General features: G+C 37.6%; 2 long non-coding RNA genes across 2 annotated transcripts in view; one reads left to right on the top strand and one right to left on the bottom strand.

The window, feature by feature from the left end:
* LOC145720622 (uncharacterized) overlaps positions 1-17341 on the bottom strand; it is a 324122-nt gene that overhangs the window by 32028 nt on the left and 274753 nt on the right. The gene's annotated exons all lie outside the window — the stretch shown is intronic.
* LOC145720623 (uncharacterized) overlaps positions 11539-17341 on the top strand; it is a 134249-nt gene continuing 128446 nt past the window's right edge. The window contains exon 1 of the long non-coding RNA XR_014143725.1: positions 11539-11588. This is a non-coding gene — a long non-coding RNA (uncharacterized LOC145720623). The remainder of the gene's footprint in view (positions 11589-17341) is intronic.

The following is a 17341-nucleotide window of genomic DNA, read 5'->3' as shown; positions in this document are numbered from 1 at the left end:
TTACTGTTCTTGAAGAAGAGGTCAGTGGTTCAGGTGGAATATGAGAGTTTGGCATACACCTAGGTTCCAGGGCTACAAATAAACTATCTTTATTTCATTCAAACATTGAATGCAGTGGTAATTTTATGAAAGAAAACAAATCCAGAAACCAGAATATGCTCTAAGACTCATGAATATATAAAATAAGAGTTTAGATGACAGTATCTATTGGAGAGAGGTGCTGATTTTAACTGGAAACATTTTTGCATGAAACATTCTGAAAATACATGAGTTGACACTTTTTTACAAAACTGTTTACAAAAGTATTTTTGCAAAAGTTCTACCAGGAATTTGTATGCGTATTACACATATTCCGTTATGTGATGAGAAGACACACAACGAATTTGAAAGCCAAGACCAATGGAAATGATTGTGAAAACTTGCTTTTGGTCAGACAGATATGGACTTACTTAGGAAACTTTTATTTTTGCTGAAAGGTTTGTTTACAAAATTTTCCTACTATAGTTCTGTTCACTGAGTTAGATAATTACTAGGTAGTCCAATATGGCATGCTCTGAAATTATACCTTTACACATAGCTCCCAGTAGAAATCATAGAATCCTTTCCTCCCCCTAATTAGTGTCAAGTGCTCCATCTTATCTTAGTTATGTTTTCTGATTAATAGAATCTTAGAAATCATATCAAGAGGCAGCATAACTATGGCCCATGGTCTTTGGAGTCAGGAAACCTAAGACTGAACCCCAACTCTGTCTCTGTACCACCATCAGCAATTTATTTGATCTTGCAAAGCCTCAGTTTGCTCATCTGCAAAATAGAGATAATAATATTTTGTACCTCCCAGCATTTTTGTGAGAAATAAATGAGATATTCCATGTAAAGCATGTAGTGACTGGAACATATTAATTCAGTAATGAATGATGATAGTGGTGATGATGATGATCTAACTTAATATGTTAACATTGTAGGTTATTTGTGAGTTTGTAGGAAACGTATGTCACTACATTTTCTTTTCTCCCAAGACATGGAATTGACTTAGAATGATAATAGTGAATAATCTGCAAATGAAAGTGACACATGGTAAAATATATCAAATAAATTATTTCATATTTTTATATTTATAATAAAGGTTCAAATCCAGGTTCAAATAAAAGGTTCAAATCCCTTTTTATGTATAACTTTTAAATATTCAGTCATCTAAGACTCCAGAATTTAGTAAGTAGCATATATTATTTCTGTCAGTATAGCGGAAGTTGCACGTTTTAGGAAGTTAAAAATGTAAAGAAATCATATGAAGGCTTAAATGAATATTTTTTTACAGAATTAAACTTACTTGGTTAACAGGTTCAATTTAAACAGGTAAAGGGAAAGGGAAGAGTGAAATAATTACATTCTTGTAATTGAAAACAGAATCAGCTTGGTTTGTGCAAGTTCCCAAATTTAGCAGCTTTAACGAAGTAAATAATACCATTTGCCTCTGCATGTCAGGAAAGCACTTATCCCCACTTCTGTTGTGTTGAAGAGCCTCAAATAAACAACTAAGATCCTTGGAAGATTTGAGTTAGAGACCCTTGGAAGGAGAAAGTCTGTCTGTAGACTTGGGACTGTCACTTTTCACTTTGTGGCAGACATTTAGTGTTGGTTGAATGAATTATTAAGTGGGGTCTAGATTTTCTAAAAAAAAAAAATTAATGCACTGATTTGGTAAAAGTGGTGGAGATAATTTTGGGCAAACAGATATTAGAATACACACTGGCCATCTGTGTGACTTACGTGACAATCTAATCCTTCCAGCATTTCTTAGGAAATTGACTATTAAATCTGTAATGAATAAATGATTGCAAAATGATTGAATTTTTGTAAATTAGTGCTTATTTATGCAAATTGTTTTGCAAATAAAATACTTTCTAGTGTAATTCATAATCCTTTCAAAAATACTTTGTTATATCTGTTTTCCTTTTGACAGCAGGAAAATTATTTCCTTTACATGCATAATATAATACACTGGGTAGATATGATTTACTTAGGCTGCAGTTTGGCTTCTTAAAACCAAAAAATATATATTTTCATAACTGTGATTATCAGTTAGCATTTTGCTTAATCAACATATTGAAAGTCTATTCTGTGAAACAAAAGATAAATCCATATTTATATGTCTCTGTGACAGATATGGAAAATTCTTATTTTCTCTCTCAAGCAGGGTCAGATTGCCAATGAAATTCTTCGTTTCCCCTTTTTACTTACCTGTCCTTTATTCAGACTCAAAATGGTTTTACTGTTCCTCCCTCTCCCCTTATACTCAGCAACCTGACCCTGTTGAAAGATGATGCATCTTATTTCTGTGCTTTCCCCCCAGTCCACAATATCAGCATGTCTCATCCTCTAATGCAATCACCTTTTGTCAGTCTTGCCTCCACTCTGTGCCCACAGCTAGCAGACTAAACTCCGCACGCACCAGAGCACACCTACCTATGCTCAAGGGTCCTGAGGACTTCCTGTTTCCTGAAGAAAACTTTCAAATTTCAAACTCACAAATATTACCATTTGTACTTGTCTTCTCCTTTAATGCTTCTTACACAGCCTCCTGCTCCTGCTCCTGCCAAAGTGGTTACCTATGCTCCAGTTCTTGATCTGTGCCTCACTCCCATGACACCATTCCTCCCCTCCCTTTCAAGATGTTGACATCCTCCCATCATTCTGGATCCAGTTTAAGGTTATCTCTTCCAAGAAAGCTTCCCAGACTTCCCCATGATTCCTCTTTCCTGATTCCCCCCCCTTTTCTAAGTACCAGAAATCTTATTGTGTCTGTCACTAAATTGGTAACTAGCTTTTGAGAGGGAAGGTGGCAGAGGGAGAACAAACATCTCTTGAACATCTGTCATGAAGCACTCTGATGGCGCCTTACACATGTGTCAGCTAATTGTCACCACCTGTGGAAACAGAGGCTCGGGGGAGGGGGTCAAGTGATTTTTATATAAACATATAGCTGAAGTGGTTCCTTCAGGGTTTGAAATCAAGTCATCTGATATCAAATTTCAAATTCTTTTTATATGCCATCTTAGTCAATCACTCAAAATACAGTAAGTTAGAGACAGTAAATAGTGTCTTTGATTTGAAATGTCTACTACTCATTAATTTGGCCGATACGTATTTAGTGGGCACCTATTATGTGGTAGACACTGTTGTCTATGCTTTGAGAGGATTCAGATGATGAGGAGGAGGAGGAAGAGGAGGATGATAGTGGTAGTAGTTAACATATTTATAGTAGTTATGTGCCAGGCACTTTTCTAAATACCTGATTTGTTCTTTGCAATGATTCCATGAGGAAGGTTCTAGCCTTATTCTTTTTATACATGAGGAAACAGGTATAGAGAGGTTAAGGGACTTGTTCAACACCACACAGCTAGTAATGAGCAGCACTGGATTTGAATTGGGAGCACTGGCTCCTAAGCACACCATTACCCTGCTCTACAAACAAAGGAGACCTAATTCCTGTCCTCAAGATGACAGACTTTTGTATCAGTTTATTCTTATTTCTGTCCATGAACAGCTAAGCAGGACAATGAGTAGCATGCATAAATGTTTTATTATTTATTCTGTAAGATTTGGATTCAGGACTATCTTCATTCTTTTGTATAACTTAAATAAATGATAATTTAAATGGGTAACTTTTCCCTCAACCTATAAAAAGTCAAATTACAGATACAAATTTCAGATGCAAACCTTCCCTAGGACATCATTTGTCCCATGGCCATGGCAAAGCTTGAGTAAACATTTATTCATTGACTAACATCAACTTCCCTCAAGTTGGCAAAATCAGCAAATAATGCCAGAAGTAAGCTGTTTTCTCATCTAATTTGGATTAGATCAGTGATATTCATGAAGACTTTTTTGAGTATGAATATATATATTCTCCAAATTGTTTGCTTGTGTTATCAAATCCCAACCAAAACAAAGGTTGACTAAAAAAGCACTTGGTAAAATGCTGTAAAATAATAAATGCTATATTTAGCAAACTTTTTAGAGGACACGTGCCTAGTGAGTTCTTTCCCTCATGGCCTGAAGCTATTGCTACAAAAAAAAAAAAAAAGAAGAGCAGAGAGATTTTCTTACTTCTGACTGAGGGGATGTCTGCCCACACTTGGATAACATGACAGCCTATACCTTCACTCTCAAGGCACTTCTGGCTTCAGTCAGTTACTGTGAGAAATGTGTAAAGGGTACTCTTTTCTTTCCAATGGCTTCAAAACCTCTTTTCTATCACAAACAGTATATCTACTCTGACTCATATGTTTGGGTGAACTCTTCTTTTTATACTCATGTATATGATAATAACAAAAAATTTTTCCAGGAGAAAAATGAACATTTTTGTGTGTGCATTAGTTTGTATTTAGAGGCTATGTTATTTCCTGGATTCTAGAGTTATGGTGCATTTTGAAGGATAGCCTGGCTGGAATTTTGGTTAGACTTCAACAGTAGGGCAAAATACAACACTGTTGGTAGATAACCATCCACATCCGTTTTTTTTTTTTTAAATAATTTTAACCCTATTTTGTAAAAAAACATTATTCTCTCTTTTTTTTAAGATTTTATTCATTTATTTGAGAGAGAAAGTGTGAGAGAGAGAAAGCACGAGGGGGGTAGGGTCAGAGGTAGAAGCAGACTCCCTGCTGAGCAGGAAGCCTGATGTGGAGCTCCATCCAAGGACCCTGGGATCATGACCTGAGCCGAAGGCAGATGCTTAATGACTGAGCCACCCAGTCCTATCAGAAGAGTCATTTTTATTTTATTTTATTTATTTTTAAAAATATTTTTATTTATTTATTTGAGAGAGAGAGCACATGAGAAAGCACAAGCAAGGGGAGCTGCAGAAGGAGAGGGAGAAGCAGGCTCCCTGCTGAGCAGGGAGCCCAATGTAGGGCTCCATCACAGGACCCTGGGATCAGGCCCTGAGCCGAAGGCAGGTGCTTAACCAACTGAGTCACCCAGGTGCCCCAGAAGTGCCATTTTTATTTTCACATCTACCATCAGGCTTAGTAAATAAAGGAGGCAAGTAACATTTATTAAGCATAAGTCCCTGTTGTAAACTACACCAGCTCTTGATGAGCACATCACCTTGATGATGACTTTAATTACTCCTAGGACCTTATGAGATTGGCATATTATTCATTTTATAGAGACACAAAATGAGAGAGAGTTAAACTTGGCATAAAAGCAGCATATTGGGGATGATACAAACCTAATTCAATTTAACTTTAACCAAAAAAAGAGAGTCTGGGGCAGTTAGCTCTACCTGGGGAGAGTAGAGAAGGAACTGTAACAAGCACAGACTGATTCAGAGTCATGGATGTTTTCTCTTGCTCCCATTTCCACTCACCTCTTCTTCTCTAGCCTATATCTCAGTTACATTTTCTTCTGTGAGGTGGCCTCATTTTTTTCCAACTACACATGGGCCTTCTCCATCAAAGGCAATTGATAAGGAAGCTGAGTTGCCATTAACTATGTGAGACATTGGTTGAGAGCCCTAAGTCCTCTCAGGAGCCTCATCTATAAGTTGAAGGGCTGACACTGGGATGACCTTCTCACTCTCATTCTTAGATGCCCCCAGGGACCATTCACATCCTTCTTTCTCAACTCATCTTCCTTTTATATATTTCCCCTAATAGTTCTTTTTTTTTCTTTTTAGATTTTTTATTTATTTATTTGATAGAGAGAGACACAGCAAGAGAGGGAACACAAGCAGGGGGAGTGGGAGAGAGGGAGAAGCAGGCTTCCCGCTGAGCAGGGAGCCCAATGTGGGGCTCGATCCCAGGACCCCGGGATCATGACCTGAGCCGAAGGCAGACGCTTAATGACTGAGCCACCCAGGCACCCCTCCCCTAATAATTCTTGATTTACCTGTAGCTCCAGCAACTAATGCCATCTAAGAGAGAGAAACTACAATAGCCTGCCTTAGTTTTACTATTTGAAATAAAAAAGCTAAGCTCTAAAACTGAAAGGGAAAACAAAATTGCAAATACAAAACATTACCATCAAAGAACTTGCAAATCATTGACCCACACAGTCTGTAATGGGGAAAAGGTGAAGAATGAAGACAAGTCAGAAAACTGAGCTTCAATTTAAATTTACTGCTTATTTCCAAGTGGCTTTGGCATTGTTCTTTGATAAGTGTAAGTGAGAATTTTTAGGATTATTTCAAATTGAGAAGGTGGCAACCAATTAGTACCTTGATAGTCACCTGCCCAATGGTCATCTCAATGTAGCTGGACAGGTGGCTCCTTTAGGTTTAGCTACTCCAGCAGACAAGACATTTCTCTTTTAATGTCTGAAAATATCACTTCAAGGAAAGGGCTTTTATTGACATGCTTGGGTTTCATACCTATTTCTGGACCTATCACTGCATTTAGGATAGGATACTGTGATTAGTCAGGCCTGGGTCAGGACAGGGGTTCCTCCTGGTGGGTTGTATGCATGAGTACTTGTGTGCGTGTGGCTTTATTTCACAATAAAAATTTTCCTGAAAGGTAGAACTACTCCAATTTATGGGAAGAAAATGTTACTCTGTGGATCATTAATTATAACAAAGAAAAATAAATTTCCAATAGAGTCATTGTATAGATATTTTCACATATACTAATTTCCCACTGACATTGAATTTTTAGACAGCAGGACAACCTGAAACATTCTTTTTTGAAGGAGGGAGAGTAATTTCAGATTATAATTACTATTATTATTTATGCTTCTTGTGTGCAATCTATTTTTAAAGATAAAAGCCTTTTCCTAAGAATTGTTCCTCAGAGTATATAACTGAACATGAAAAGAGAAAGAAGGTACTGGTCAGCATCCTAGACACTCATATGTACCTTAAAAATAGGATTTGGCAACTTCTTAAATTTTTATAAAATATAATTTTTGTTTTGAATTAATGTTATAAATGAGCAGTCTGATATGTTTTGAGGTGATCTAGGTGAAATGAATGCAGCAGGACCTTCAGATGCAGAAAAGTAGTAGGTAAATAAAGTGACTAAAGTTTCCCATCACTTTTTGTCAAGGCAGGATATTTTGCCATGAAAAATGACTTCAGCCATGGTCAGAGGATGCTAGCAAACCAGACTCTGAAAACCCAGACTGATCTGGAGAAATCATTAACCTATTATGATTGTGGTCAGATTGAAGACAAACTGAGAGCATAGCTCTGTCTAAAACATATATCTGGGCCATCTGACATATACTACCAAGGGAGGAGTTGTTCCTTTGGAGCTAGGATTTAGAATGGGCTTTGATTCCAAGCTGTATACATACATAAGCAAAAGTAAGATGGACTCTTTGACTTAGCTTTGTGGGATCTTATCTGATTCTATTACTTTAACTGCTCCATTAGTAGACTTATTTCTAAAATAAATTCATTCATTTAGTAGATCTTTACTGAGTAGCCGTTCATACCAAATCTAATGGGATATTCAAAGATGAATAAGAAATAGTGCGATGAATGCTGTTCAATTTATGGAGTGCTATCAGGCTGCTCTCATAGAGCTTATGTTCCAGTGTAGAGCAGTAGAAAACAAACAAATGATACCTATGCAATTATGGGGTGATCAAGGGGTGATAAGTGATAGGGATTAAAATCAAGCAATGTAAGGGGATCGAGAGTGACCTGAGTCGGTGCTGTCTTAGATAGGGTGATCTGATGAGGTGAGACTGAATTCAGTGAAAAGAGCCACATTAAAGATAAAGGGAACGCCAACCTGGATATAGAGCATGCCAACCAGAGGAGAGAGCAAGTACAACAGCCATGAGGCAGGACCATTTTTTTGGTGGATTTGAAAAGCAGCAAGGGAGCCAGTATGATTGTTGGAAAATAAGGGGCACTGTGGAAGAAGAGGAGATCTGAGAGGTAGCTAGTGAACTTGGGTAGGGCTTTGTAGTCTGAGATATGGGCTTTGGTTTTATTCAGAGTGAAACGGGAAGGTATGGGAGGAGAGAGCCCAATCTAAACATGATCTGATTTAAGTTCTACAAGGATCCCCATAGGGTGGGATGAGGGTGGGGAAAGCAGGGTCAACATCTGGCAGCTATTGCAATGGTCCCAAGGAGGATAATTTAGTTTGGATAAGAAGGATTAGTGCTGGAGTGGGAAGAAGTGGTTGGATTCAGAATATATTTTGAGGGTAGAGCACAAAAATTTGCTGATTGATGAGTTGGGTATATGATGTGAGAGAAGTAGTCAAGGATGACCTTAAGACTTTCATCTGAGATGTGTAGTTATCATTTGCTAATATGAATAAGACTAAAGAGAGACAGGCAGTTGGGGTATGATTAGAAATCAAGAGTTCAGTTTTGGATACATTAGGTTTGCTCACACTCATGTACATACATACACTCTTACACACACTTAAGTAGAAGTATTTGCATAGACAGTTGAACACATAACTCCGAAGTTCAGGGACTAGGTACACCTGGAGTGGGAATTGTCAGTATATAGATGGCATTTAGGCCATGGGACCAGATTAGGCTACTCAGGGACCCAGAGGGTGAACTTTACATCACCTTCAGATACAATAGACTATGAGTAATAAAGTATGGGAAAAACACAATCTCACACTACCTTTAGGTTATTTATATCAAATTAAAGATTCATCCATTCTCATTCGTTTATTAGTCTGCTAACGTTTACTTAATAAATATATATTTGGTGCCCAGTCAGGCACTGTACCAAGAACATAGTGAACAAAAGCAGTGACGCACTTGGCTTGGACAATTCTATACTATAAAACTCATCTACAGGGACACCTGGGTGGCTCAGTCAGTTAAGTGTCTGCCTCTGCCTCAGGTCATGATCCCATGGTCCTGGGATCAAGCCCCTCATTGGGCTCCTTGCTCAGCAGAGAACCTGCTTCTCCGTCTGCCTGCCACTCCTCCCGCTTGTGCTTGTGCTTGTGTTCTCTCTCTCTCTGACAAATAAATAAATAAAATCTTAAAAAAAAAAAAACCTCATCTATAGTCTACTCCAAAGGATCAAAACCATTATGATATCAATGATTAGCTTTTAATAGATATTCCACTTTTAATTCCTATTTCTTTTATTAACCTTTTTGTCCCTAAAAAATAGCATATATATCTTTTGGTCTCCCGGAGAGAATGCTGAGCTTGGAATCCTTGGCTGTCTTTACTGAAATAAAATTCAAGGGGAAAAAATGAATTTATTGTAGTATAGGCCAGGACTGTCTGAAAATAAGTTAACTGCACATTTTCCATACAGTTTATAAAATATGATTTCATGACTCATGAGACAAGGTAAGCTTTAGTAAATCCACTGGGATGAATAAACATGAGTTTCTAGAAGAGATGAAGTAGCAGAAATAGAGCAGGAGGTAACATGAAAGAAATGTGAATGATGATATTTATTTATAGTGTAAAAACCTGCCATAGTCTGATTGAGATTGATCCATATGTAGCCTGATCTTTTCTCCTGTAACTGAGGCTCTTTCCCAAGGGATACCCAAGCTTGAGGCCAGAGTCTTTCTAGCCAGATTTTTTCCTGGCTCGGAGAGACTGCCATCCACTTCAGTCCAGAAAGTGAAACATTAATGACTCTTCATGTAAAAAGTTATAAGATTACTGGAAGGAGAAATTGGACAGATGCTCTGGCCCTTTTCAGATATTTAAAAAACTGAAGTCCAGTTACGACTTTTCCAGCAATAGGTCCTGCTATTGCAATAGGTCACAAACCACTTCCATATGATTTTAGCTATAGACTGTGTATCCCTAATTATCTGTGATTTTAATTCGTTGAAGTAGCCAATCAGTCGTTGCAGTGAGGGGAAAGACACACAGAACACACTTAAATACACAAAATATAAACAAAAATAGCCAAGATGCTTTATTTGATTTACTTGCTTGGACATTAGTTTACCTGTATACTATAGAAGGTTACATGTCTGCCCCTGTGGGCTCTGTTTTGAGCATTAGGTCTCTAGCCTTTCTCTCATCCAGGTGATTTTGCACCATTCTGCCAGAATAATTATCCCAGCATGTTAGCAAACCAAAGAGGCACAAGCTAAGAAATCTTTAGTGCCTCTTCATTGTCTACATAATAAAGTTGTATTTTTTAGCCTGGCATTCAAAACCCTTTACAACACTAAGTACCTTTCATTTATTTAACAATTTAGTTTTTAAGCTCCTGCTATACACCCAGCATTGTGCTTGGAGCTGGGTATCAAGCAACGAACTAGAGTGTCATATCCTTATGGGACCTTATAATCTACTGTGAAAAGCCTGGCATTAAACAAATGGCCACACAAATAATTAATTACAAAGTGAAAACAAGAACATGCAGTGAAAACTGAAAGGACGCTTGGCTTTGGCAATTAAGTCATTAATATCAGTCTCTTAAAAGTTCTGTTTCGGAAGAAGAAGACCAGTTTTAGGAAGATGAGGGAGAATCTAGAAAACATACAGGCTTTGGAGGGAGAGGAGTATGAATTTTTGATACACCAATCCCTCTGTAGCCTAATCTGGCTCTTTCCTTACATTTGCTTTGATATAGTGTACGTCTTTCTATCACTGTTTAGCAGTTACATGGACAAATGTCACTATTCCACAAAATGTTTACAACATGGAACAAAAATATATCTAAAGTTCTGCTGCTCAAGCTGGGGTGGGGTGGGACTGTTATCTCCCCAGAAACCACCAGTTCCTAGAACTTGATCCCCTGCATCTTCCTATGCTCTAACATACCTTTTGTCAGAACACTGGTTGTATACTTTGTTAATCAAATACATTAAGTATTTTTGTTCATTTAAAGGAATACTCTTGAATTACCCTGATGCAACTGATCAGCTAGCTATAAGATGTATGCTTTCACATAGGGTATGTTTGAAGAAAATTTCTCGCTCTTTAAGATGATTATCATTATTATCTTCCCAGCTTGGCAATGTAGAATCTATAAATCTGTGTTGAGACAGTTGGGTGTTATATTTCCTATTCTTACAATGCTCTAAGATAACTTCTCTAGGGCTTTCGTTCTAATTAATGCCATTACGACCTTAAGGGACATGAGATCCTACCCTTTTAAATCTCTGGGCTAACTGGATAGTACCCAGGTGAGACCAGGCTAGAATATTAAAATAAGACATAATTAAATGCTTAGGGCAAACAAAAAGGAAATAACTAGAGAGCAGTGTGCACCGAGAGAAAATGATTTATAAGACAGATTCTGTTCATCCTCACTTGTAGTTTCTTACAGTGATGACCCTCTCTCACCTAGGCACCTACCTTGATCTGAAGGGCAGAGAGTGCCTGTGATCCTTGACGCTGCCAGTTTATTGAATAAGTTGGATTCTATGTGCAAGAAGACAACAACATGTTTCTCACTATTCTCCATTAAATTCACTTTGTCGAATAGCTCTTATATTGCATCTGGGTCTTGATCAAGTGCTATGATGTTTCTGGTTATTGTTAAACAATAAAACATCCATTTATTTCAGTGTAATCACATTATCTTGCTCACTAATGCTATTTCAAGTTTTTCTCTTCACCCAGGTCAGGCACATTTCAGGCTTAGAAGACTGTAGCTGAAGGGGGTTAGTAAGGTCAGTGTCTTTTCTTTTTTTCCATCTTCTGCTCTACTCATTCTCCATCATTCTGTATCTAGTATTGATGCCCTCTGGATGTTGCTGATTCACAGTGATGATTTTTGGTGTTGTTGCTCTAGTGTCTTTTGTGATTCTTCGGGGGGTCCCTTCTCAGTTCCTTTGACATGGTAGATACTGCCTGTTGCTAATTGTTTAGAATCTTCCTTCAAGGCCCCTGGATTCTGATGGATGGCTCTAATGATCCTTGCCACATCCTCTCATGCCTCCAGGCCCTCTTCTTCATCAGAGTCCTGCTCAGGATGAATCAGCCCAGCTTCTTTCTCTGGAGTCTACATCCAACCCCAGGGAAATTCACAGACTTAAAAGCACAAGCCATTCCCAACTTAGCCACCTCTTCTTGTTCTAATGCCCTAGGGCAATTGGCTAAACTAAAGCCTTTGTTTTTAGGAAGGAGACCAATATCAGCCCCTTGTCTCTTAAATTTCAGGGAATGTATATCGGGCTATACAAAGTTGTTCTGTTCCATGGCTTGAAAGAAGAGGGAGGCATCCCATTTCTCCTCCTTTGGAAGAGGGAAAAAATACACAACACCCTGACAAATATCTGCAAAGAAGTTCTTACTACTGCCATACTCAAACTCTTTAAAACCTCTCAAATAAGTTCATCTGCCTTTATTCATTTAGCCCGGAGATGAGTGATGGGCAGAGGATAGAATTTGCTCGAAAATCTTTTAGACCTCCCTGCATAAGTAGCCCAGTCTTTGCTTTAAGATATGAAGGTACTTGGTGTTTATTTTTTAATTTCTCTTTTACTGAACTCTCATCTGAAACTCTGAGAAAACAGAAAATGATACATTTAACATCCTGTTCCATTTTCCAGGTGTATTTGAACATGAGTCTAGATTATTTAAAATCCAAAGTCAAGTCTTAGGAGGCCCTACAAGAAATGGAATGCCCCTCTCCAGCCTATTTGAAGTCTGCTTTTGAAGTTCTAATAGTTCATATATGGATCTGCTTCTTATCCATTGAATTACATCAGGAATACCCAGGTGCCCCTGTATTGGTCTTTCTTTTAAGGTCTCAACAGGACAATGTATCAGAGTACAATGCAGTAAAACTTGCAGGTATGCAAAGGCATAATAGCAACTAGTTCTCTTGTTCTAATGATTCTTCTTGCCCATTGGCCTGTTCATCTTCATGATGTTTGGCTATGGTTAAGTCTATGGTACATTGTCTCAGAATACCATGAAAAAGCTAACTGGTCCACAAGGGGATTGCAAGTGGCCTCATAATTCTCTGCCAAACTGAGCCAGGCAAAAACAGCCTCCCTGTAAAGGGAATATATTCTCCTCAGTTAATGGTTGGATTCAAGACAAAAAAAATATTAAAAAAACTAATTAGTTTCTAACAAATTGCCAGTATTTTAAAATAACTGTGTTCCTTAAAAGATTAATGTTTTTAGAGATGCTTTTCAAGAAAATGGGCATGGAAAGTACTTTTGTGGAGGAAATAGTTTAATTTCCCATAGTATTTAACTAGTATCTTGCATTCCAAATAAATGAACTAATTAATCATTCTACTGTTTGTACACAAATTTCCCAAGATATGATTTTTCCACTGGCACTTTTAAACACTGAGCAACTGCAGTGTTGTGATAATATTTTGGGAAATTTTTATACTAAGCCTTGAAACTTCTAAAATCAATTGTAGTTGTCCTACTGGTCAAAGAATATGTCTCTAAATTCTGGAGAGAGAAAATAATGTATTTTCTCAATGCCCATAAGCATGGATTTAGCTGAGAAATTTTATGTTACAATGCTTTAAGAATTATTTGTGTCTGTGTTCATGCTAACAGTAAATGTTCATTTGTCTTATTTGGAGAAAAAAAAAACAGGCAGATTCCAATGTTACTATAAAGTTTAGCTCTGTTTTTTCTGCCTTTCTCATTTTAGTGACTCCCACAGTGGAGTCACAGTGCCCCTCACCTGCAAGCTCATCGTTAGCTGAATTCCTAAGTCATTCCACCTGTGTGATGGAGCCTGGATCCAGATTTCAGAGTTCTGGGAATGAGGGTGATCTATGTGATTCCATTGCATTTCTTCTTCCTCCTTCTGCTTTTGTCCTGTTTGATGGTTAGGTGCCTACTTGGTTCATCAGGGGCTTGATACCCTGTCTTTTCCAGTGAGCCTTGCCTTGAGCCACTAGATCTGTCTTTCACAGCCTTATTAACTGCTTGGAACTAAGGACCTCCCTGTTCCCTATGTTCTGACTTGATGTGGAACCTAATCCTGACTAGACTGGATTAGATCCCATTGATATTGATAATTTGCAAACCACATCTGAATTCAACTTGTCCCAAACAGCTATTCTTAGAGAGTTTACTCTCTACTTCCTCCCTTTATTCTCTGCCTCACATTTCTAAGATTTTGGAATACTTGTGTCCAAGCTCTGACAATTAAGGGAGACATTATAAAATTATCATTATCATAGCATATCTGGAATTTCTAAGGATTTCAAAGAAATCCTTAAGCAGGAAAATCTTATTGACAAAAGGGAATAAAATAGGTTTTAAAAAGTACTATTTGATGGTCAGTGTCTTTTGATAGAAAAAAAAACAAAAGCTTTGTTGATAGATTTGGGTTTGAATTTCAATACTGCCAATTTCTAATTTTGTGATTTTGGGAAAGTTACCTTGCTATACTGAGCTCCATTTTTTTCCATCTGTCAAAAAGAGGCTTGTAAAGGTAGCTACCACAACTAATACGAAAATTAAATAAGATAACATAGGTACAAGCTCATCACTTTTGGTGATCATATACAAGGTGTCTAATAAATGTTTGTCCTAATGCTAGCCTGGAGAGAGGTCTCTAGTGGTGTCCAGGGGATTTAAATTTTGGTTTTAACTTGTTCAGTATTATCACCAATGATCCAAATGAAGATATGCCTATGAAATATTTAGATAACATAGAAACAGGAATATAACAAAGTTAGACTGAGGTCAGTAGATAAAACTTTGATGGAATAGAATCTTGGTTTGCAAGGAGGGGAGAGGTGGAATGGTTTATATGAAAGTGACTTCATGTAATTAATACATTTAATATTACTGATTTATAGGAAGTTTCCATTATACTCTTTGTATATATAAGCTTGAAATGGCTTTATTTCATCCAATACTGGCCCCCAACTGTGTTAATCAACCTTTTTTTATCCCTCCTGAATGGAAGGTCTCATAAGAACATCTTGGGCACCAGTATATATGTGTAAAAGTGAATTACTCATTTGGAGAAAGCCAAGTAGACAGGATCAAGGAGATTCTCTTTTAGGAGGTATTGAGAGGTGTTATATAAATGAAACAAAAATGGCCTCTGTGTATTGGCCCCTAGATTGTTTATTTCTTCCTGCAGGCTGAGACCTGTTAAGTCAAAAGCCTGCCAGTGCCAAATTCAGACTTTTCCACATTCAAGTATTTAAAAAATAGCCCATAAAAGCATAATTTTAGCTGTTTAGAGCCAGCCTATTTTGCCCACCTTGCAAAACTTCATCCCACACCACTGCTAGCAATACATAAGCCCCAGCCCCAGAGCTGCTATTGCTCTGTGGAACTCTCTGATCCAGAGACTCCCCATTTTGTGAGCAGAGATCACCTAGACATAAGCTTCCTCTATGATTCCTTTCTCCCTCAGGAGTTCCCTGCCTTCCTCCCCTTCTGCATAGGGTTCCCTGCATTATAGCATCTGGGCAGACTGCTACTGTGGAAGATTTCCCCCGCATGCTAACCTGCCCAAGGGTTGCCCAATAAAGCTTTGTGTGTTACTGCCTTTTGTAGTCATTTCTTTTTTTTCTTGAATAGCTCCCAAATCTTCCAAACCTCCTTACCTCTGAAGTGAGGTTGGAGAAGAAATAGAAGTTAGCTTCACTTATATGTTATGCTGATATGTTGGGGTATTTTCCATAAAGATTGCAAGCAAGAAAGGAACATGTTCCCCTTTATATTTTAGGAAGCTCATTCTGGTTGTGTTGTGGAGAATGGGGTGAAGGAGGCAGGAATGGTGGCAGAGATAGTGATACCATATTATCTTATTATCTATTATCTATTACTTTACCATGTAAAGTAATGCAAGAGACCAGAGCTAAGGAGAAGCGGTACATAGGGTTTGGTGGACAACTGGAGGTTGGAGGTGGGTGGTTGAAAGAGAATGAAGAGTCAAAATGACTCCACAATTTCTGGCTTGGGTATCTAAAAACTGGTGCAGTCATTAACCTGGAAGAGAGAGTAAGAGAAAGAGCAGATGAGGTGAGAAGGATAATAGTAAGCTTAGGGTAAGTTGGTTTTCATAGGAAGAGGGGAGCTGACTCCTTAAAAGTGAATGAATCCTCTCAGAAGAGTCGGCACAGTGTGATGTTAAGGGGATTAAATACAGAAACTTAAGAAATGCTAGGATTTAAGAAACCTGCCAAAGGCGATCAAGAGTCCACACATGCAGCTCGGAAAGAAGGATGTGAGAGGTAGGGGGAAACTCAGAATAAAGTTTTGTTGTAGCAGCTAATGGTGGAATATTTCAAAAAGAAGAAAAGATCAACAACAGGTCAAATGCCACAGAATTCAAATCACAGAAGGACTGGAAATTGTCCATGTAATTTTGGCAGCCCTGCCGATATCAGAGTTTTTTGGGGGAGCAGTAGAATTTTTATCTCTGATTACTTCTCTGAGAAATAGACATTACATAATTAATATTCATGAATAATGGTGAGAGATGTGAATAACTGTCAATATGTTGGGTAACTGAAATGGTTACATCAACCATGTGAAGTAAATATCACATGAAGATAAATTAATAGAAATGTATAATTTACTGCATCTGAGAAGAAAACAGCACTCATGCATTTCTTCATCTGAACTTTGCGTTTGACCTAGTAGATTTAGACCCCCCTGAATATATGAGGCAATATGGAAAATATGGGCTACATTCTTTCACATTAACATACGTGCCTAATTATGACGGTTGCCATAAAATGTTTGAAAGAAGAATTTTCCACAAGAGTTCATAATATTTTGTACCAGTACACCTTTAATTGTTGCTATAGATATTTTATTTGTTTTACTAAAGTTATTTTCAACCTTTATGTTTAAGCAGTAAAATTTGCAGTAATGATTTTTCTTCTTAATTCCCTTACTATATTAAAATATGTACATGTAGTCATATTATATCAAATGATATAGTATGTATTTTTTTCCCAAATTACAGTATGCAGATACCATCTCAAATAGTACCTTGTCATTATGTTTCCAATTGTTTTCTTTCAGCCAGACTTTTGGTTATAGTAAATATTTTTCTTGCACTTGAAAAAGTGCTCTGGATTGTATCTGTATGTTAGTTGCAACCACTTCTAAGTTCTTACTTTTCTTGGGGTGGGGGGGGAGAAATGGAATCATATAAACCTGAAAAATCAAACCACCTAAGTAAATAAGAGGGGATTCATAGGTATGCAGTGTTACTGTGGTAAATATTTCCAGTCTGTGCGTAGAATATCCTTTCTCTCTACTCTCTACCCCCATTCCTTGCTCTTTAACTTGCAAATCTTTATGTATTCTTTAAAATATACACCATTTAGGGTATTATGCTGAGTGAAGTAAGTCAATCAGAGAAAGACATGTATCATATGACCTCACTGATATGAGGAATTCTTAATCTCAGGAAACAAACTGAGGGTTGCTGGAGTGGTGGGGGGTGGGAGGGATGGGGTGGCTGG

Source organism: Leptonychotes weddellii, chromosome 3 (assembly GCF_054177405.1).
Source record: "Leptonychotes weddellii isolate Sample4059 chromosome 3, ASM5417740v2, whole genome shotgun sequence".
NCBI classification, from domain to species: Eukaryota; Metazoa; Chordata; class Mammalia; order Carnivora; family Phocidae; genus Leptonychotes; species Leptonychotes weddellii.
The sequence above is the reverse complement of the archived record's forward strand: the minus strand, read 5'-3'. Positions and strand labels throughout refer to the sequence as shown.